The 22,438-nt window shown below is 44.7% G+C and overlaps 1 protein-coding gene across 2 annotated transcripts in view; it reads right to left on the reverse strand.

Annotated features, from left to right (window-relative positions):
- The window catches only part of RASSF8 (Ras association domain family member 8), a 90,880-nt gene extending 68,905 nt beyond the window's left edge, over nt 1-21,975 (reverse strand). Inside the window, exon 1 of one of the 2 annotated variants that reach the window (XM_039357524.1) lies at nt 21,572-21,975. The gene's annotated coding sequence lies outside the window, so the exon portion shown is untranslated. The remainder of the gene's footprint in view (nt 1-21,571) is intronic. The other variant, XM_039357523.1, reaches the window with a different exon arrangement.
- Between the last annotated feature and the right edge of the window lie 463 nt (nt 21,976-22,438).

The raw sequence follows: 22,438 nt of genomic DNA on the forward strand, positions 1-22,438 counted from the left end.
TAGCAATCATGCTTTCAAAAATCATAAATTCCTCTTTCTTTTCTTGGTACATTAATATCCGAAATTAATTAAAGGAAGCCTTAGCAATCTTAACTTTGTTAAATGTGTAACAAGAAAGCACCAGCTTTTTACTGAGTGGCTGCATCAGAACAAAAAAAAAAAAAAATAGTATGCTTTTCTTGCATGCATAATCCCTCCAAATACTGCTGAACAATGACTAATTCTATAATCCTCTATCGGGAGGTGGGCAATCTTTCTTTAGCTGTGTTGGCTGTAGTTATTGTGGCCAGCTTTGGCACTGGATGACATCATCATCATCATCATCATCATCATCATCATCATCATAATAATAATAATAATAATACGAGTTCAAATCACCAGGACCAGATGGATTACACCCCAAGGTTCTCAAGGAACTGGCAGATATGATTTCAGAACCACTGAACTATATTTTTCAAAGATCCTGGAGCACTGGGGAACTACCAGAGGACTGGAAAAGAGCTGATGTAGTTCCCATCTTCAAAAAAGGGAAAAAAATGGATCCAGGAAATTACAGACCTATCAGCCTGACCTCAATACCTGGGAAGATTCTGGAAAAGATAATCAAACAACGAATTAGCAAATACCTACAGGCAAACCAAGTCATTACTAAAAGCCAACACAAGTTTGTCAAAAACAGATCATGCCAGACAAACCTTATTGCATTCTTTGACCAAGTGATAAAATTAGTGGACCAGAGGAATGCTGTATATAATTTACTTGGACTTCAGTAAGGCATTTGACAAAGTAGATCACAACCTACTACTTGATAAGATAGAAAAATGCGGGTTAGACAGCATCACCGCCAGATGGATCCATAGCTGGCTGACCGGCCATACTCAGCATGTGGTCCTCAATGGAACCACATCTACATGGAGGGAAGTGTGTAGTGGGGTGCCCCAGGGCTCTGTTCTGGGCCCAGTGCTCTTCAACATCTTCATCAATGATTTGGATGAGGGGATAGATGGGGAACTCACCAAATTTGCAGACAACACCAAGCTGGCAGGAATAGCCAACACTCCAGAAGACAGGCTTAGGATACAGGAGGATCTGGACAGACTTGAATACTGGGCGTTATCTAACAAAATGAAATTCAATGGTGAAAAAAGTAAGGTTCTACATTTAGGCAAGAAAAAACAAATGTATAGGTATAGTATAGGGGATACCTTGCTCAATAGTAGTACCTGTGAGAGGGATCTCGGAGTCCTAGTGGACAATCATTTAAATATGAGCCAGCAGTGTGCTGCAGCTGCCAAAAAAGCCAACACAATGGTACCTGGCACTCAATTGCTTTGAAACTCATCAGATTTGGTACTCAATTCATTCTGTTGTGCAAATTTTGTCCCGGTACTCATTGTTTGTTTGGTACTCAACTTGTCGGTGTTGACTGACTCATTACATTGTTTGGTACTCATCATTTTTGGTATTCATTGTGCCTCCCAGAACCAATAAACAATAAGTAGCAAGATATGACTATACTTGCATCTTTAAAGAGATATACTCTGATTAGGTCTAAGGAGGGCTATCTTAACTCTCTTCCTCCCAACCGGATCTATCTAAACTTCCTGGTCTCTTGCCCCTCCCCTTGGGAATCCAGACCACATTCCACCACAATAACTAGTGCATTGGATTGGAGGTGGAGCAGAGGCTTCATAAAACATGTGAGAGTTCTTGCTACTGAGAACATCTAGGGAGGGCCCATCTTAACTCTCTTCCTCCCAGCCCATCTATCTAAACTTCCCGGTCTCTTGCCCCTTCCTCCTGGGAATCCAGACCAAATTCTCCTACACTACCTAGTGCATTGGATTAGAGGTGAGCGGAGGCTTCATAAAACAGGGGAGCACATCTGACATAAGTTGCCTGCAGCTTTGTTAAAGCAGCTGCATCTTTTCTTCAGGGGCATGCAGGTGTTGTGGAATTGCACGATAAAATTGCTCCTGCTTTAATCACTTTTGAGGAAAGGCAACGTCAAAGTCAAGGAACCAGAACGACACTGTAAAGCTACTTTATTATTGCTGCATGCCTATTTTCAAGAATCTTGCCAGACTGGCTGCATTCTCTTGGGAACAGTCAGATAAGGCTCAGGAGTTCTGTGGAAGGTTAGATCCGAGCCATTTCCAATGTGAACATAAAGAGAACAATTTCCCTACGCAGAATAAACTAACCACAGTCCAATAGAGTGGGAAATATTCCTTTTTCTCAAAACAAGCAAGGATTTTTCTACTCCTTCATGTTAACCTTATTCAGTAATTCTTTACAATTAATTGCAGAGGTGTTTTCATTGAAATCAAGGCACATAATCACTTTTCCGTAAGCAGAACCGGAGTGACTTTGAAAAGAGGGAAACCTCATAATGAAATTTCTATTCAATTAAATATTCATAGCGTGGGCACTAAAAATAAAATCCGGCCATCTTCGCACTCCCTGAAGTAAATATTTTATGCCGGTATGAAAGCTGAGGAGGCCGTTGTCGATTTCTGCCAAAACACGAGTTTGAGATAGCAGATTGCACTAAGGAAAAAAACTGCCGAAGGAAAAAAACTGCAACTTAATTCTGGAATGTTTTACCTGTCCAAATCTGAATGTTTTTTCATGTAGCAAGCCTACCTCAGATTCCCACCTCCCATAAGGCACAGATCTCTGCACAATCAGAAAATTTTTGTTTGCATTAACAATGTCAAACACAAGGCCCGGGGGGCCAGATGAGGCCCACAAAGTGGCTTCATGTGGCCTGCGAAGCCATCCTGGAAACAGTGAGGGAATGGCCCCCTCTGCCTTGGCCCTGGCCCAGGCCGGCCGGCCGGGAGCCAATGTACTATTTTGTGGTGGCCATCTATGCTGAAATGCATTCAGTCTTAGCTTCACAAGGTTGTCTGGAAATAGCGAGCAACCAGCCCCTGCCGCGTCGGCCCCACCCCCTGGGTGCATGCTAGGGAGGTGTCCCCCTTTGTGAGGAATGAAGAAATGGACCATGCCTTGGCGCTTGCCCCGGTCCCACCCCCTTCTGCCAGAGACCCTCAGATCTGTCCCACTCCTGCCCAGGCCCCCACAGGCACCCTTGACACGAACGATGTAGAGCTGGCCATGCCCACCCAGTAGGCCACACCCATTCCATCCACACCCACCCAGTAGGCCACACCCACCCTGGCCACACCCACCCAGCCCCCCAAGGGCAACCGCAATGCTGATGCGGCCCTCAGTGAAATTGAGTTTGACACCCCTGCATTAAGTACTTGGGATGGTTGATGGGCTGTTGGGTGCTCAGCATTGCCTTTGTTAAGGTTCAAAACATCAAGATTGAAATTCATTCATTTGACAAAATGGCCAAACCTTCAGCATCCGGATTTTGCACAATCAATAAGAAAATAATAATAGAACCATCCCAAAAGTGCTTTTTTTATGCGGCAACTGAACTTGTTTTTTCTTTGAAGATGTTTTGCTTCTCCTGCAAGAAACTTCTTCAGCTCTGACTGGATGGTGGGGACTGGAAGGATTTATACTCCTTGCAGACAGCTGGTCATTTGCATTCTTTTAGAGCAGGGGTTCCCAACCTTTTTTATACCCCGTACCCCTAGAACGCTTCTAATATAATCTCGCATTCCTTACAAAAGTTCGAAACAACGGCAATAGAGATCTCTCCCTTGTCATGGACAGATCATTTCCTATTGAGGCTGGACTTCAGAGCATCACTCCCCCACCGCAGGGACGTGCCAGCTGAGATGCCGGGGGCTGGTCTTAGCCATGTTATCTGGAGCGAGTTTGAGCCTGTGACCCCTGATGAAGTGGACAAGGCCGTGAGGGCGATGAATGCCACCACTTGTTTATTGGACCCGTGCCCCTCCTGGCTGGTTTTTGCCAGTAGGGAGGTGACACGAGGCTGGCTCCAGGCGATAATCAACGCCTCCTTGATGGAGGGGTCTTTCCCACAACCTTTGAAGGAAGCGGTGGTGAGGCCCCTCCTCAAGAAGCCTTCCCTGGACCCAGCTGTTTTGAAGAACTTTCGTCCTGTCTCCAACCTTCTCTTTGTGGGGAAGGTTGTAGAGAAGGTGGTGGCGTCCCAACTCTTGCGATCCTTGGATGAAACGAATTATCTGGACCCTTTTCAATCTGGTTTCAGGCCCGGCTACAGCACTGAAACTGCTTTGGTCGCACTGACCGATGACCTCTGGCGAGCCTGGGATAGGGGTCATTTCTCTATCTTGGTGCTTCTTGACCTCTCAGCGGCTTTCGATACCATCGACCATGGTATCCTTCTGCGTCGTCTCGGAGAGGTGGGGGTGGGCGGCACCATATTGCGGTGGTTCTCCTCCTACCTCTCTGACAGGTCGCAGTCGGTGTTGGCGGGTGGACAGAGATCGACCCCTAGGCGCCTCGATTATGGGGTGCCTCAGGGCTCGGTCCTGTCCCCCCTCCTTTTTAACATCTACATGAAACCACTGGGTGAGATCATTCGGTGACACGGGGTGAGGTATCATCAGTATGCGGATGATACCCAATTATATATCTCCACCCTGTGTCCTTTCAGTGAAGCAGTCGACGTGATGTGCCGGTGCCTGGAAGATGTGAGGGTCTGGATGGGGGTGAACAGGCTTAGACTCAACCCTGACAAGACCTAGTGGCTCTGGGTCTTGTCCCCCAAGGGTCATTCTGATGGCCCATCATTAGTCCTGGGGGGGGGTGTAAATTTACCTCCCTCAGTGCAGGCACGCAACTTGGGTGTCCTCCTGGACTCACAGTTAAATTTGGAACAACATCTATTGGCTGTGGCCAGGGGGACCTTTGCCCAGGTTTGCCTGGTGCACCAGTTGCGGCCTTATTTGGATTGGGAGGCTCTACTCACGGTTACTCATGTCCTTGTCACCTCAAGACTGGATTACTGTAATGCGCTCTACATGGGGCTACCCTTGAAGAGCGTTCGGAGGCTGCAGTTGGTTCAGAATGCAGCCGCGAGAGCGATTGTGGGTGCACCAAGGTACACCCACGTGTCACCTATCCTCCGTGAGCTGCACTGGCTTCCTGTGGGTCTCCGGACGCAATTCAAGGTGTTGGTTATCACCTTTAAAGCCCTTCATGGCTTAGGACCAGGTTACTTACAGGACTGCATACTGCCGCATAGTTCCCAGAGACCGGTGAGGTCCCACAGATTGGGCCTCCTTCAGGTCCCGTCGGCCAGACAATGTCGGCTGGCGGGCCCTCGGGGAAGGGCCTTTTCTGTGGTGGCTCCGACGTGGTGGAATCAACTTCCCCCCGAGATTCGAACTACTCCCACCTTGCCGGCCTTCAAGAAAGCCATTAAAACTCTCCTGTTCCGGCAGGCCTGGGGTTGATGTCCCCGGGGGGGGGGGCGGAATACGATTGGGACATGCTGTGTGAATGTACTCATTTTTATTGTTATATTTATTGTTTTAATTTTGTATGCCACCCTGAGTTCCTAGGAATTGGGCGGCATATAAATTTTATAAATTAATAAATAAATAAACAAACAAACTAATTATGCCTACACACTATAACTTTGAAACTTCTAAATCCAAGATTTTGCATCCCCTGGAATATTGCCTCGCACCCCCAGTTGGGAACCCCTGTTTTAGAGAGTCGTTGAGGCTACTTGGGCGTTTAGTTGTGTCCTCAGGGTCACCTGAGTGGTGCAAAGGGGTGTGGGGTCTACTCAGCTGCACACATACACACATTTTCTTACACTCTTTTTATTTAGTTAGTTAAAAAATTTATACTGTCTATTCGCACAGGGTGACTCAAGACAGTGGACATAAAAACAAAATATAAAAGGGAAAAAAAACATCCCCACCCAGCAACAGTACACATTCATGCCAGCCATTTAATGGGCTCCATCCCACTCTGGATTCCCAAGGCCCATTGGCAAAACCAAGTCTTCAGGGCCTTACGAAAGAGTGTGTAAATGGGGTCCAGTCTCATTTCTGGAGGGATGATGTTCCAAAGGGAGGGAGCCAGTAGGGAGAAGGCCCTTCTTCTAGGTCAAAACAGTTGTACCTCCTTAGGGGATGGGACCCACAACATTCCTTGTGTGGGTCTTTAGTGGGTCTGGTGGACGTGCCCTGCAAGAGTAACCTGGTCCCAACCCATGAAGGGCTTTAAAGGTGACAACCAGCACCTTGAATTGCACCCGGAAGCAAATCCTGCACACAGAAAGCAACATCTGCTGTAAGGTAAGAGGCAGATTACAAACATCTTTACTAAGAGAAGGCATATGGATCCCCAAGTTGGAAGGAGCTTAATTAAAGGTGCATTGTTAAAACCACCTTCTGCATTTTGCTATGTGGCCACAATCCAAGTATGAAAAAGTAGACAAATCAGGCAGAGATTACAGAAACGTGTCTGGTTGTCCCAGGTTTATGAATCAACAAAGACTGTTGGGTGCAACAGGAAGATAAGCTGAGACGCAGCAACGGAAGATACAATATTCATATTTATGCACATGTATTGCACTTTTGAAGGTTCATTCTTGACCAGTATATAGGTACTCACAATGGAATTTCACTAAGGAAAATTTTGTTGTATAATGCAGTCCATCATCCTTATTGAGAAATAAAAAAAAATCATAGGTTTTAATACTTAGCATTGCATCTACATTGTCTAGACATGACGCCGAAAAACAGCCACTAAAAATATTTTATACCACTATTAAATATGCTTATTCCAAGGAAAGTAACTCTCTTCTTTCAACCTTTCTAACTAATCGAAGTTTCCGTCCAATCAGCATAATGCATTTGCAAAATTCTACATGTACAGGCTGAAAACTTAAAGATAATAACACACCAAGACAAACGTTAACCAGCTGAATGACAGCTTCAAAAGTAGGCCAGGAGAAACTACGCAAGAAAAAGGTTATTTAAAAGGGGATGCAGAGAATGAAGTGAAAAGAGGATGGAGAAAAAGAAAGCACTGTGCTTTCATCTGGGCTCTTAGAATCTCCTAGGTCCTAGGCCTAGGGCAGGGGTAGGCAACCTTGGCTCTTTTATGACTCGTGGACTTCAACTCCCAGAATTCCTGAGCCAGCCATGTTGAGGGGAAAGAGAGAGTTTCCAAGCTGAGCCATGCTGGCTCAGGAATTCTGGGAGTTGAAGTGCACTAGTCATGAAAGAGCCAAGATTGCCTACCCCTGTTCAAGGGCAATAAAGAAGGATCTAGATACATCTCAGTTTTTCTCTTTCTCCACTCACCAATTATGCTATTAAGATAAAAAGTCTCTCATTGCCCAATCAGCTCAATCAACCACGTTTTTTGGATTCTGGAGGGTCAGGACCAAAAATGGCTGTCATTTTTGATCATCATTAGTGTGTGATGACTCCAGGGAGTTTGATTCAGGAGAAGACAGTCTTCCCAGATAGGTTGAACCCTGATTTCTAATAGAATAGCAGAGTCGGAAGAGACCTTGAAGGTCTACTACTGCAATTCCTCTTTAAGCAGGAAGCCCTGAACCATTTCAGACAAATGGTTGTCCAATCTCATCTTAAAAACTTCCAGTGATGGGCTACCCACAATTTCTGAAGGAAAGCCGTGCCACTGGTAGTTTTCACTGTCAGAAAATTTCTCCTTAATTCTAGGTTGGTTCTATCCTTGATTAGTTTCCATCCATTGTTCTTGTCCCACCTTCCGGTACTTTGGAGAATAGCTTGACCCCCTCTTCTTTGGGGCAGCCCCTCAAATATTGGAAGACTGCTATCATGTCACCCTTAGTCTTCCTCTTCATTAAACTAGACATACCCAATTCCTGCAACCTTTCTTCACATGTTTTAGCCTCCAGCTCTTTAATCATCTTTGTTGCTCTTCTCTGCACTCTTTCTAGAGATGTTTTAATAGGCATTGTTTTAAAAAATATGACAGTACTAACTTCAACTGCATGAACACCTGGAAGCTGATGCCTATTTTTTATGGCTTATGAAGCTGCTGTTCCTGAAGTTCAGCAGACATTTCCATAGAAACTCTTTTACCTCAGAAGGAAATGTAACCAGCTTCACTGCTCCATCTTACAGGAATATGATTCATGGAATGACCTTCACATATACAATGGCTAAAACAGAACTCTCTGTATTACACATTGACTTCGAAAGAACAGGGGGGTTCATCTCATTTGCTAGTTATAAACTGCTGGTTTATTAATTAAAGGGATAATTTGACAAGTGTCAGCACCTAGTTTGACCTTGGCTGATCTCAGAAACGAAGCAGGACCAACATAGTTAGCAGTTGGGTGGAAGACTGCCTGAGAATTTCAGGGGTAGGTTGATTGACAAGTCAAAGAACATTCTAGAACAGGGGTCTTCAAACTTGGCCCTTTTATGACTTGTAGACTTCAACTCCCAACCTGGCTGAGGAATTCTGGGAGTTGAAGTCCACAAGTCATAAAAGGACCAAGTTTGAAGACCCCTGTTCTAGAAGTTGACATTAGGAAACAGTATGAGTGTATTCACAAGACCCATTTGAGCCAATCCACGTTTGGAAGTAAAGAGAACCGGTAATATGAATAAATTAAGATAGTTGCCCAAAGAACACAGGGTTGCCTTCTTCTCAAATCTTTCCCACCAGTAACAATTTAGCAGAATAACAGAGTTGGAAGACACCTTGGAGATCTTCTAGTCCAACCCTCTGTTCAAGCAGGAAACTATAGCATTCAAGACAAATGATTGTCCAATCTCTTCTCAAAAAGAAGAGTTTTAAATAACTTTTTTCTTTCCTAGTTGTTCCTGGTCTACTACCGAAACTGTCAATTTCCCAAAGAAATATCTATCCATCCTTTTTTAGCAAGCCAAAAACATTTGGTTTCCATCATATGGCCCATTCATTTTCCTTCTTCCAACTTGTACATTCCAAAGTCATTCTTGAATCACAGCTTACATCAACTCCAGCCAAATTGTGATGAATGAAGACAGTTGACCTTTAATAACCATATACTCCACGCTGGAAAATATTGCATTGACCGAAACTGCATTGCCAACCAGCCTTCTGACTCAATGACTTTTCCCTTGTTCGCAACACCCAAAGTTGTATATGACCTCACGTGTTAATTTTACACTACCTCCCAAACTGTTTTTAAGAAGACCTACTATTTCGAATGCTCTAACAACATTTGCAATGCCAATCAGAGTAAAATTAAGATCAAAACTGTGTGATGACAAATACACTATACGGAACAGTTCCAATATTATAATGAGCTGTATCCTAATTAAAGTTCAGCTTTGATGTGAATGCTTCCATGTGGTTTTCTTCAATAGCTTCTGTTTTCTTCTAGAGCAGGGGTAGGCAACCTTGGCTCTTTTGTGACTCATGGACTTCAACTCCCAGAATTCCTGAGCCAGCATGGCTCAGCTTGGAAACTCTCCCTTTCCCCTCAAAATGGCTGGCTCTGGAATTCTGGGAGTTGAAGTCCACAAGTCATAAAAGAGCCAAGGTTGCCTAACCCTGTTCTAGAATATTCACTGACTTCTCAATTTAACCAGGATTCCCCAGAAATATTCAGTCAATGCCCTATCAATTAAGTTGGTCCTGCTTAATGTCCGAGATCAGCCAAGAAGAAATTACATGCTATCCCATGTGCGGTTGTGTTAGCTAATAAAACATGTTCATATATACAGATAGTCCTCAATCTACAACAGTTCATTTAGTGACTGTTTAAAGGTACAACGGAACTGAAAGAAAGTGACTAAGGACCATTTTTCACACTTACAACCGCTGCAGCATCTCCCTAGTCATTTACTCAAAATTCAGATACTTCTATTTATGACAGTCGTGGTGTCCCGGAGTCACGCCGTCCCCTTTTGCAATCTTCTGACAAGCAAAGTCAGTGGGAATCCAGGTTCACTTAACAACCCGTGTGACTCACTTAACAACTGCAGTGATTGGCTTAACCACTGTGGCAAGAAAGGTCATAAAATGAGGCAAAAATCACTGCTCAACCACCTTGCTTAGCAATTTCGAATTCAGTTGTGCTCATAATTTGAGAACATGTATTCAGTGACATGAAAACATGCACAGGCAAAATGCAAAATATAACATTACCTATTAGGATGTGAATGGTGTACTAAATATGATTAATGCCATCCCTTTTTTTCAAGTCTGTTCCCCTTGCAAAACTTGGCATGCATTCTTCCGAACAAGCTTATAAATCTGAAAGAAGCACAGTGTTAGAATCCATTTGGCAAGGCCACTTTATTTTAAGGATAATTAAATAAACCTTAAAATATAAAGTGCAGGAGAAACTAACTAGGAACCCACAAAGAAGACTGTATTCGTGAAAGAAGAAACCTTTTGAATTTTGGCTGAGGGTTTATTATTAACGAATTCTCTGTACACAAGCAGTTTAAACTCTCAAATTATGAGCGTACAGTGCAACTTTTCCGTCACTATTTAAATGATGGACTCACAATATCCATCTTCAGTCAGTGACAATTGTAGTGTAACTGGAGGACACAAAGATAATCTAATTTTCTAGCATGTTAATATGGCAAGGCTTTATTAGATCCAAATGCTGAAACACCTCAGTACAGTTAATCCTCGGCTTACAATAGTTCATTTAGTGAATCTCTGCAGTTGTTAAGTTAGCAACATGGTTGTGAAGTGAATCTGGCTTCCAACTTGGCTTTGCTTGTCAGAAGGTCACAAAAGGGGGTCATGTGACCCCCCCAGGACACTGTAACGGTCATAAATATGAGTCAGTTGCCAAGCATCCGAATTTTGATCACATGACTACGGGGATGCTGCAAGGCTCGTAAGTGTGAAAAACGGTTGTAAGTCACTTTTTCCAGTGCTGCTGTAACTTCAAACAGTCACTAAACAAGCAGTTATAAGTTGAGGACCTCCTGTATCCTCATAGCAAGCAACTGAAACAATCGGTGGCTGCTAAAAACCCTGCAGTTCAGCTGAAATTTGAGAACCAAACTCAATTCACAGCTTGTGTTTTTAAATCTCGCCACTATGAAAGCTCTCCCAAGCAGAGTTTTAGGTGTAGCTTTAAAAACGTCAGTCTAGAACAGTGATGGTGAACCTTTTAGAGACTGGGTGCCCAAACTGCAAACCAAAGCCCACTTATGCATTGTCGAGTGCCGGGTGGGTGTGGCCCATTGGGTGGGCGTGGCCCATTGGCTGGCCGTGGCTGCGGTGGTAACGGCAGACTGGGTGGGACTAAAAAGTTCAATCAATCAATTCCAACTTTGCGAGATCTTTTTTTTTCCTGCGAGAAGTTGAAATTGAGTGATTGAACTTTTTTTTTTTTTGTTGCCCACAGCGGCGGAGGCCTAAAGCGAAAAGGTTTTATAAAACCCAGCTGAAGGCCTAGGACTGGGGCGACGGCGCATGTGCCCACAGAGAGGGCTCTGAGTGCCGCCTCTGGCACCCGTGCCATAGGTTCGCCACCACTGGTCTAGAAAATATCCATAAAACCACCTGGCTTGCATTTAGATGAGACAGTAGATGAAAATTATTGGGAATCAGAACAATAATAAAGAGATCATAGATACCATTCTGAAGGCAAAATCCAACTAAGGAATTAAATTAAATCAAATCAGCCCCGGTTATCTTTCCCACCACCATAAATGCATCAGGATCTGTCCTTTTCCAGATCCAGCAAACAGATAAACCGACTAGACCAGTGGTTCTCAACCTTTCTAATGCCGTGACCTCATAATACAGTTCCCCATGTTGTGGTGACCCCCAACCACTTATACATCACTGGGTGCCAGGGGCGTGGCCAAAGAAAAGGGGGAAAAAATGGCGGACAGCCTTGTTTGGCGACCCCCATGAAATGGTCGTTCGACCCCAAATGGGGTCCCGACCCACAGGTTGAGAACCACTGGACTAGACAGAGAGGAGTTGGCTAACATAAAGGAACAAACTCCAGACTGGTTTGGGGATGACTAAGAGAGAATTCCACAAATTGGTAAAGGGGAAATCTAAGTCCCACTTTGCCATTTTTTTTAAACTTTAAAAAAGATGCGACAAACTTAATCGAGAGAAGGGCGATTAGCAAATAGAAATTTTAGTATACAGAGAGTCCTCACCTTATGACCACAATTGTTCCACAAATTTATCTTGCTAAGTGAGAAATTTGTGAAGTGAGTTTTGCCCTGATGATGATGATGATGATGATGATGATAATAATAATAATAATAATAGTTGGAAAGGACCTTGGAGGTAATAGTGGTAATAGTAGTAAAGTTGGAAGGGATCTTGGAGGTCATCTAGTCCAACCCCCTGCTCAGGCAGGAAACCCTATACCATTTCGGACAAATGGCTGTCCAGTCTCTTCTTAAAAACTTCCAGTGTTGGAGCATTTACTGCTTCTGGAGGCAGGCTGTTCCACTGATTAATTGTTCTCACTGTCAGGAAGTTTCTCCTTAGTTCTAGGTTGCTTCTCTCCTTGATTAGTTTCCACCCGTTGCTTCTTGTCCTGCCTTCAGGTGCTTTGGAAAATAGCTTAATTCCCTCTTCTTTATGGCAGCCCCTGAGATATTGGAATACTGCTATCATGTCCCCCCTTGTCCTTCTCTTCGTTAAACTAGACATACCCAATTCTAGCAACCGTTCCTTATATGTTTTAGCCTCCAGTCCCCTAATCATCTTTGTTGCTCTTCTCTGTACTCTTTCTAGAGTCTCAACATCTTTTTTACATCGTGGTGACCAAAACTGGATGCAGTATTCCAAGTGTGGCCTTACCAAGGCATTGAAGAGTGGTATTAATACTTCACGTGATCTTGATTCTATCCCTCTGTTAATGCAGCCTAGCACTGTGTTGGCCTTTTTGGCAGCTGCAGCACACTGCTGGCTCATATTTAGGTGACTGTCTACTAGGACTCCCGAGGTCCCTCTCACAGTTACTATTATTGAGCTTGGTGCCACCTATGCTGTACTTGTGCATTGGTTTTTCTTACCTAAATGTAGAACCTTGCTTTTTTCACCATTGAATTTCATTTTGTTAGTTAGTGCCCAGTGTTCAAGTCTGTCCAGATCCTTCTGTATCTTAAGCCTGTCTTCTGGAGTGTTGGCTATTCCTGCCAGCTTGATGTCGTCTGCAAATTTGATGAGTTCCCCATCTATCCCTTTGTCCAAATCGTTGATGAAGATGTTGAAGAGCACTGGGCCCAGAACAGAGCCCTGGGGCACCCCACTACACACTTCCCTCCATATAGATGCAGTTCCATTGAGGACCACTCGCTGAGTACGGCCAGTCAGCCAGCTACAGATCCATCTGGTGGTGATTCTGTCTACCCCACATTTTTCTATCTTATCAAGTAGTAGGTTGTGATCTACTTTATCAAATGCTTTACTGAAGTCCAAGTAAATTATGTCCACAGCATTCCTCTGATCCACTAATTTTGTCACTTGGTCAAAGAATGCAATAAGATTTGTCTGGCATGATCTATTTTTGACAAACCCATGTTGGCTTTTAGTAATGACTTTGTTTGCCTCTAGGTGTTCGAGGTCATCGAGCCCAACCCCCGGCTCAGGCAGGAAACCCTATACCATTTTGGACAAATGGCTCTCCAGTCTCCAGTGTTGGAGCATTCACTGCTTCTGGAGGCAGGTTGTTCCACTGGTTAATTGTTCTAACTGTCAGGAAGTTTCTCCTTAGTTCTAGGTTGCTTCTCTCCTTGGTTAGTTTCCATCCGTTGCTTCTTGTCCTGCCTTCAGGTACTTTGGAGAATAGCTTGACTGCCTCTTCTTTGGGGCAGCCCCTGAGATATTGGAAGACTGCTATCATGTCCCCCCTCGTCCTTCTCTGTACTGTTTCTAGAGCCTCAACTTCTGTTTTAAGACTTTTCTTGCCACATTCTGTTAAGTGAATCACTGCAGTTGTTAAGTTGGTAACACGGTTGTTGTCACTGAACTATTGTAAGTCAAGGTCCCCTTGTATTTTAGGACTGGCCTACATTTGCTTACTTATAAGGAAGACTTTGGACTTCCTTCCAAGCTAACATGATTAGGAAAACATACCTGTGTCTCTGTTTCTAGGTCTCAAGGTCCCCAGTTTAAGTAGGTCTGTAGTACAGGTCAATTATTATAGCTATCTGTAATATCCAGGTCTACTCAAGGGAATCTTGACAGCTGGATTTCAACCATATATGTATTGTACAAGTGCAGAGAAGCACAATCAAGGGTAAAATTTATTCTCCATCTGTACCAAGCCAGGAGACTTAAGCAAGAACATTAGTGTGTGTGTGTGTGTGTGTGTGTGTTTTAGCTGTGCTGTAGTTTTAAAAATTATTTCAGCCTCCAAAGGACACAAGGTTCATGTCTGGTACTATGGTAACCTAGCCAGAAATGGATTTTGGGCCCTTGGGGGGGGGGTGAGTGGAGGGGTTTAAAATTTCATAATAGATGCATTCAGCTGAGCACATATCTACTTTGAAGCTCTGAAGGGTAAGAGATCGCAAATCAAAACCTCAAAATTCTCCCTAATACTTCTTCAAATTGAAATCTTTTCTGCTGATTTCAACAGTGGGATTCAAAGGTTGAGGTGTCCTAGTGTGTTGGTTTTCTATACAGACGTTTCATGACCCAACTAGGGAACATCATCAGTGCTGGAAGGGAGGAGAGTTTTCTCAAGAGATTTGAACTGTGGGGCCCTTGGTGCTCTCTGAGCTTGGTTGTTTTCCTGTAGACGTTTCATGACCCAACTAGGGAACATCATCAGTTCTACATATCTAGAGCATTGATGGTATTAACTTAGTTTGGCCAATGAAATATCTGCAAGGAAACCACCATGTTCAGAGAGCACCAAGGGCCCTTCATTTCAACTCTGAGCTATAAATATGCTCCTTTATTGGTTCCGAGATTTTTCAGAAGCTGAATGTGCCTTTTGAGCTACAGCTTGCCTAGCCATGCTTAAGCCACAAACAATGGCTAGGCATGAAAAAGGCCATGTGCAGATTGAGAGAATCCTATTAAACCTGAAAAGTTCTTTCAGGTGGAAGAATGGGAGACAGATTAAGCCAAGCCAAGCACTTAGAGATAAGTTAATGAACAAATAGCTTGACAATGGCACTAAATGGGAGGCAGCATCAAACTGAGAATTGTGGTTACAATCCTCCTTCTCCCTCTTGACAACTTCCTTTTCCAAAACAGGTTTTTTTTTTGAGCATTTCCAGCTGTTTCAAAGAGGGTGAAATACTCCCCAAAATATTCTCAATCTCCAAACACTTTCTGTGATTTTTAGATGGTTAAATTTCTGTGTGTTTGCGTGGGGGCCAAGAGCAATTTAAGATTGTGTCTTCTAAGCAACGGTGTTTCATTCATTTACCACCTCAACTCTAATCTAATTTGGAAATAAAAGTCCACACAAGGACATTTGAAGGAGCTTTTTAAAAATATCTTTTCAGGAGCCAACTGCCTGCTCAGCATTTTTGAACAGAACTAAGGGCTACAAAGAAAACATGGAAACAACAAACCATCTAGGTTTGTTGTTTCTAAAGTTTCCAATTCAAAGGTCTTCTTCTGCTGAAGAGTTTTATCCATTTATAGTTTGATTCCATATTCATTAATCGGACCATAATCTGAATTCCAAGGGACTTTTCTCATCCAGTGAATAGGCACAGATAGCTGAAGGCCTCAATAACAGAGATGAATTAGTTGTGCAGGCATCCTATCCACTGGGTTCAAGAATTATAGACAGTCCTCGACTTACAACGGTTCATTTAATAACCGTTTGAAGTTACAACGGCACTGAAAAAATTTGATTGATGGCCATTTTTCGCACTTATGACCATTGCAGCATCCCAGCGGTCACGTGATCAAAATTCAGACACTTGGCAAGGGACTCATATTTATGACGATTGCGGTATCCCACGGTCATTGTGATCCGTTTTTGTGACATTCGGGCAATGGGGAAGCCAGATTCACTTAACAACCATGTTACTGACTTAACACCTCCAATGATTCACTTAATAACTGTGGCAGGAAAGGTCACAAAATGGGGCAAAACTCACTTAACAAATGTCTCACTTAGTAACAGAAATTTTGGCTCAATTGTGGTTAAGTCAAGGACCACCTAGTCCACACTATCCAAGACTCAAGACTAGCAATATGTCTAGTCTAATGAAAAGAAGGACTAGGGGTGACATGATAGCATCTTCCAATAGTTGAGGGGCTTCTACAAAGACGAGGGGATCAACCTATTCTCCAAAGCACCTGAAGGCAGGACAAGAAGCAACGGATGGAAACTAACCAAGGAGAGAAGCAACCTGGAACTAAGGATAAATTTCCCATCAATGAAAACAATCAATCAATGGAATGGCTTGCCATCAGAAGTTGTGGATGCTCCATCACTGGAGGTTTTTAAGAAGAGATTGTGTAGCCATTTGTTTGGAATGGTATATAGGTCCTCCTGCTTGAGCAGGAGGTTGGACTAGAAGACCTCCAAGGTCCCTTCCAACTCTGTTATTCTATATATCAGGAACGGTTGCTGGAATTAGGTATGTCTAGTTTAATGAAGAGAAAGACTAGGGATGACATGATAGCAGCCTTCCAATATCTCAGGGGTTGCCCCAAAGAAGAGGGAGTCAAGCTATTCTCCAAAGCGCCTGAAGGCAGGACAAGAAGCAACAGATGGAAACTAATCAAGGGGAGAAGCATCTTAGATCTAAGGCAGTGGTTCTCAACCTTTTTAATGCTGCGACCCCCAACCTGTCGTAAGTCGAGGACTACTCAACTGGTGCAGCACCGTTTGCAGAATGGGACTTTTGGCGGGCTCAGCAGGGCAGAGACAGCCTGGACAATTCCTATCGGCTTTGGAAAGCCAATAGAATTAGACTCTATTCAAGAGAGTCTATTCTATTGGCTTTCAAAAGCCAATAGAATAAAAGGAAGTAGCACAGCTAAGGAAAAGGGGGAAAAAATGGCGGACTGCGTTGTTTGGCAACCCCTGTGAAATGGTTGTTCGACCCCAAATGGGGTCCCGACCCACAGGTTGAGAACCACTGATCTTCTAAGGAGACATTTCCTGACAGTTAGAACAATTAACCAGTGGAACGACTTGCCTCCAGAAGTTATGAATGCTCCAATACTGGAAGTTTCAAAGAAGAGATTGGACAGGCATTTGTCTGAAATGGTATGTCCTGCCTGAGCAGGGAGTTGGACTAGAAAACCTCCAAGGTCCCTACTAACTCTTATTATTCTATTTTGCACGTTCTTTTGAAGAGACTGCGGCTGCAAGAATCTTAACTTGAATGCATGCATCTACATGTCAAAATCTTTCTGAATGATCTTCAGGTTTAGAAGATGTTCACTGTTAGGATGTGCAAACCAAGGTCTCACGCGGAAGTCAAGGATACTCTTAGTTCAGGGGTAGTCAACCTTGGCTCTTTTATGACTCGTGGACTTCAACTCCCAGAATTCCTGAGCCAGCATGGCTCAGCTTGGAAACCTCTCCCTTTCCCCTCAGCGTGGCTGGCTCAGGAATTCTGGGAGTTGAAGTCCATGAGTCATAAAAGAGCCAAGGTTGTCTACCTCTGGCCTAGGCCTAGGCCGCTTTGTGACTCGTGGACTTCAACTCCCAGAATTCCTGAGCCAACATGGCTCAGCTTAGAAACCTCTCCCTTTCCCCTCAGTATGGCTGGCTCAGGAATTCTGGGAGTTGAAGTCCACGAGTCACAAAGCGGCCTAGGCCTAGGCCAGAGGCAGACAACCTTGGCTCTTTTAGGACTCGTGGACTTCAACTCCCAGAATTCCTGAGCCAGCCACGCTGAGGGGAAAGGGAGAGGTTTCCAAGCTGAGCCATGCTGGCTCAGGAATTCTGGGAGTTGAAGTCCACGAGTCATAAAAGAGCCACAGTTGCCTACCCCTGTCTTAGTTTATAACAACAACAACAACAAAAAAGCCCTAACAGAAGACTACTAATTTGCCATCTATATGTAAGTACAATTCAATGTTTTACACCTTTAAGCATGACTTCTCAAATCCTTCCACTAAGCAGCTCTTGCAGCGGTTGCAATATGCAATAGAGAGAAATACTTCAAACAGGTTGAAGATTAATAAAATATATTTTTGAAGTCTAGTGAATATAAGCTCTCCCCTATAACGCTCTTCTCTCAGGTAAGATTATTATGCTTCCATAATAATTCTGAATACATCTAAGTCCTTGACTTATAACCATTTGAAGTTGCAACCACACTGAAAAAAAAGGGACTTATTGAGCCGAGGTGGTGCAGCAGTTAGAGTGCAGTACTGCAGGCCACTTTAGCTGACTGTGTTCAGCAGGTCAGCGGTTCAAATCTCACCGGCTCAAGGTTGACTCAGCCTTCCATCCTTCCGAGGTAGGTAAAATGAGGACCCAGATTGTTGGGGGCAATGTAAATATATATATACATTGCTTACTGGTGTACACCGCTTAGAGAGTGCTTGCACTTAAAGCGGTATATAAGTCTCACAAATAAATAAATAAATAACTTATGGCTATTTTTCACACATACGACCCTTGCAGCATCCGCCAGGGTCACGTGATCATAATTCAGATGCTTGGCAACTGATTCGTACTTATGACGGTTGCAGGGTCCCAGGGTCATCTGATGCCTTTTTGTGTCCTTGACAAGCAACGTGAACAGGGAAGCCCGATTCACTTAACAACCGGGTCACTAACTTAACAAGGGCTGGGGTTCACTTAACAATTGTGACAGGAAACGTCAGAAAATGGGGTAAAACTCACTTAACAAATGTCTCACTTAACTACACGTGAATTGTTAATACCGCTTTACAAGGCCTTGGTAAGGCCACACGTGGAATCCTGCCTCCAGTTTTGGTCACCATGATGTAAAAAAGATGTTGAGACTCTAGAAAGAGTGCAGAGAAGAGCAACAAAGATGATCAGGGGACTGGAGGCTAAAACATATAAGGAACGGCTGCTGGAATTGGGTATGTCTAGTTTAATGAAGAGAAGGACGAGGGGGGACATGATAGCAGTGTTCCAATATCTCAGGGGCTGCCCCAAAGAAGAAGGAGTCAAGCTATTCTCCAAAGCACTTGAAGGCGGGACAAGAAGCAACGGATGGAAACTAATCAAGGAGAGAAGCAACCTAGAACTAAGGAGAAACTTCCTGACAGCTAGAACAATTAACCAGTGGAACAACCTGCCTCCAGAAGCGGTGAATGCTCCAACACTGGAAGTTTGTAAGAAGAGACTGGACAGCCATTTGTCTGAAATGATATAGGGTTTCCTGCCTGAGCAGGGGGTTGGAGTAGATGACCTCCAAGGTCCCTTCCAACTTTTTTTTTATTATTATTACAGAAACTTTGGATTCAACTGAGTTCGTAAGTTGAGGACTATCTGTACTGCATTTCAACAATGCTGGGGGGGGGGAAGCTGGCCTCTATAGAAGCCCAATAAAAAGGAGCATTTACATTCACTTTAGGCAAGTTCAAACTCAGGAACAGGAGGGTCGTTACAGACAGCAATTGTGAGAAATATTTTAATAGAATAAAGTCTAAGTGCAGATCCACTTTCCATCCTTAAATGATCACGATGCATCAGAAGCAACATCAGGAATCAAAAATGCTCATCTACATTATAAGTCCCATTCAGATGTTAACAGCTGTAAAATTCATTTGCAATCTTATAGTATAAAAAAAAACAAAAAAAAAAAACACATATTCCTACTTACAAAGCAGTGGAAAATCTGCATCTCCACATAACCACAGGCTATATTCTATTGTTGGGCTAATTCTTTCTTTGGCTCTAAAGAAAGTCTGAAATAATTCTCAATTTCAAAAAGATCTCCCGCTTTGCCAGTCTAGATACATATATGCAAGTCAATATGATGTGATCAGATTCATCAGGGTCAAGGACATTTTCCAACCCCTCCCTCCACTGTATATTTTTATTTTTTTAAAAAATTCTAGGTCAACCATTCAAAAAAATAATAATAACAAGGAACAGTTACACAGTTAACTAGCCAGTTTGGCTCTTAAGGACTTGTTTTTCACTGATTTTCCCCCAGCAAAACAAGAACATAAAGAGAAATATGATAACCGCCGATTACAAAACTATCCGACACCACAAAAACTTTTTTTTAATGAACATTTTTTCCTTGTAACCAACAGTAACCCGCATCAATCATCCGGAAGCAGGGGGAAAATTCCTTTTGGGAAATCACACGTGCTTGTTTTCCCATCTGCAAAATATACTTTTATAATCTGGATTATAATATACCATTATTTTCTGTTTGGAAATCAAGGCCCCTATAGTTTTTCCTCTTGCATTTTCGCAGTTCAGCCTGCTTTTAATTTTTAATTGGTCCCGACGCCACCTAGGCACAACTCAACCCCCCCCAAAACACACAAGGCAGATTTCATAACTCAAACACATATATTTTTTTGGGGGGGGGGGTCCGGAATGCAATTATTTTCCTTGCTCTTCTTCCAAGTTGTAATGGCAGCTTCGATGCCACCCAAGCATAATTCTACAGGGCATTTCCCAAACTGTAGCTTTTTCTGATTTATAAACATTCCTGAAGCTCACAATTTCTCCTCCTCCAACAGGCAAGCAGGCGGGCAGGCAGACAGTGCTGCTGGTCACGTCAACCTGACATGCCAACCGGTGTGTGTGTGGGGGGGGGAATGTGCACCAGAGCAGAGGATTAAAAGCACAGAAAACCCACACAAACTCTGAACTGCAGATCTGTGAGTCAGAGAAAGAATCTTTTCTGTTGCTCAAAAAATTAAAAAAAAAAATAAATCAATCAAGATTCAACTTCTACTATCAACAGTAGCTTCCCCCCCTTCTCCCCCCCCCATATCCTATACAGGCTTACTCAGAACTTAGTGCTGGGAAACTCAACAAGAGTTAGCAGAAAAGTATGCAGAGGGTGGAAGTCCAAGGTTTTTCATTAAATGGAGGTGGGGAGGGAGGGAGGGAGAGAGAAAAAAGGAAGATTAATAAGCCGCCTCTTCTGCAGAGATGAAATTGGGCGCTTTCACGCTCTTTGGGCTGTAGGGAGTAAAGATGTAAAGGAATTATACTTCGGACTGTCCCATTCAGAAAACGCGCCCTGGACTCCCTTCTGCACCCGTGAAAGCTTCAGCAGCCTTTTGCAATAGCTCCCCAATTCCACGCCTACGGAGAGAGCCCCACTGAATTTACAGCTCTGGTTTCGGAGTTAACCTTAAATCGGATCTGAATGCAAAGCAGAGATTTCTCTTGCCCCCCCCCCCTCTCTGGAGAGGGAAAGGCTGGATGGCTAAATGGTATCCAAAGGGAAAAGGGGACGAGAGGCATGGAAAAAGGGGGGGGGGGAGGTCCAGAAGGGGAAGACTGCAGGAACTGGAGAGGGAAGGGAGGCAGGAAAGGGAGCGAAGGAGGGATTGGCCAAAGGGGGGAAGGAGGAAGGGGGAAAGAGCAGATGCAAGGAAAAGGAGGAAGGAAGGAAGGAAGGAAGGAAGGAAGGAAAGGAAAAAGAAGGAGGAGGAAGGGAGGAAGGAAGGAGGGAAAGGAGAGGGGCAGGGAAGGAGGGAAAGAGAAAAAAGAAAAAGAAGGGAGGAGGGGAGGGGAGGCAGGGCGACCTCCGAAGTTTCTCCTTACCGCTTCGCCAGGACAAAACTCACCGAGCCGAGCGAGGAAGCGGCCGCGCCGCCGGACCTTGCAAGCCGGACTCTCGCCTCCCGCCGGCCAGCGCCCCTTCCTCGGGGCTCTGCGCCGACGGCGAACTTCCCCGGGCACGGCGGCTGCGGAACCGGGCTGGACGGAGCTGTAGCAGCAGCAGCAGCAGCAGCGGCGGCGGCGCTCCGGGGCGGCTTCTGCCGAGGGCGGCGGTGCTCGGGACGGGGAGGCGGGCGCTGACCCTCCGGCCAGCTCCTCCCTCCGATCCTGCGCCTGGCCAGCCGGCTTGCTTCGGCTCGAGTGGCGCGCCAGTCCGGCTGCGCTCGGGTTACAGCTGCCGCGCGCGCGCGCTCCGCCTCCGCCGCTCCCGGGTCTGCCGCGGGGGCGCGCCTCCGCTCGCCCTCGCCTTCTGTCCCCCCCCCCGGGGGGGAGACTCCGCATAACGGGGCTGGGACCCCCCTCCCTCCAGCCCTTAAAGCTGCAGCAGGAGCAGGAGGGGCGGAGGGGGAGCGGTTCACACGTTCCTAGCTAAGGGGATCTTGCGCGTGGATGCAAGAGCTGCTTGGCTAGGAACGTGTGAACCGGTTCCCCTTCCGTCCCTCCTTTTCCTTACTGTAGCTTTAAGGGCTGGGGTGGGGGTTCCCAGCCCCGTTACGCGGAGCCCCTCCCTCCGGGGAGACACGCGGGTATTTGTTCTCCGGGATGCGAGTTTTCCTTGGCTGGTGTGATTCCTATCCTGCCTTTCCTCCAGACCGTAAGGCGGAGATTTCCCTCCGTTTCACGCTCATCCGCACGCACACGCTAATACAACCATCGCTGCCTCGGGCAGAGAGATGGGGCTGTGTGCCC

The sequence above is a fragment of the Crotalus tigris genome, unplaced genomic scaffold (assembly GCF_016545835.1).
Source record: "Crotalus tigris isolate CLP2741 ecotype Arizona unplaced genomic scaffold, ASM1654583v1 scf7180000018925.3142382, whole genome shotgun sequence".
Lineage (NCBI taxonomy): Eukaryota > Metazoa > Chordata > Lepidosauria > Squamata > Viperidae > Crotalus > Crotalus tigris.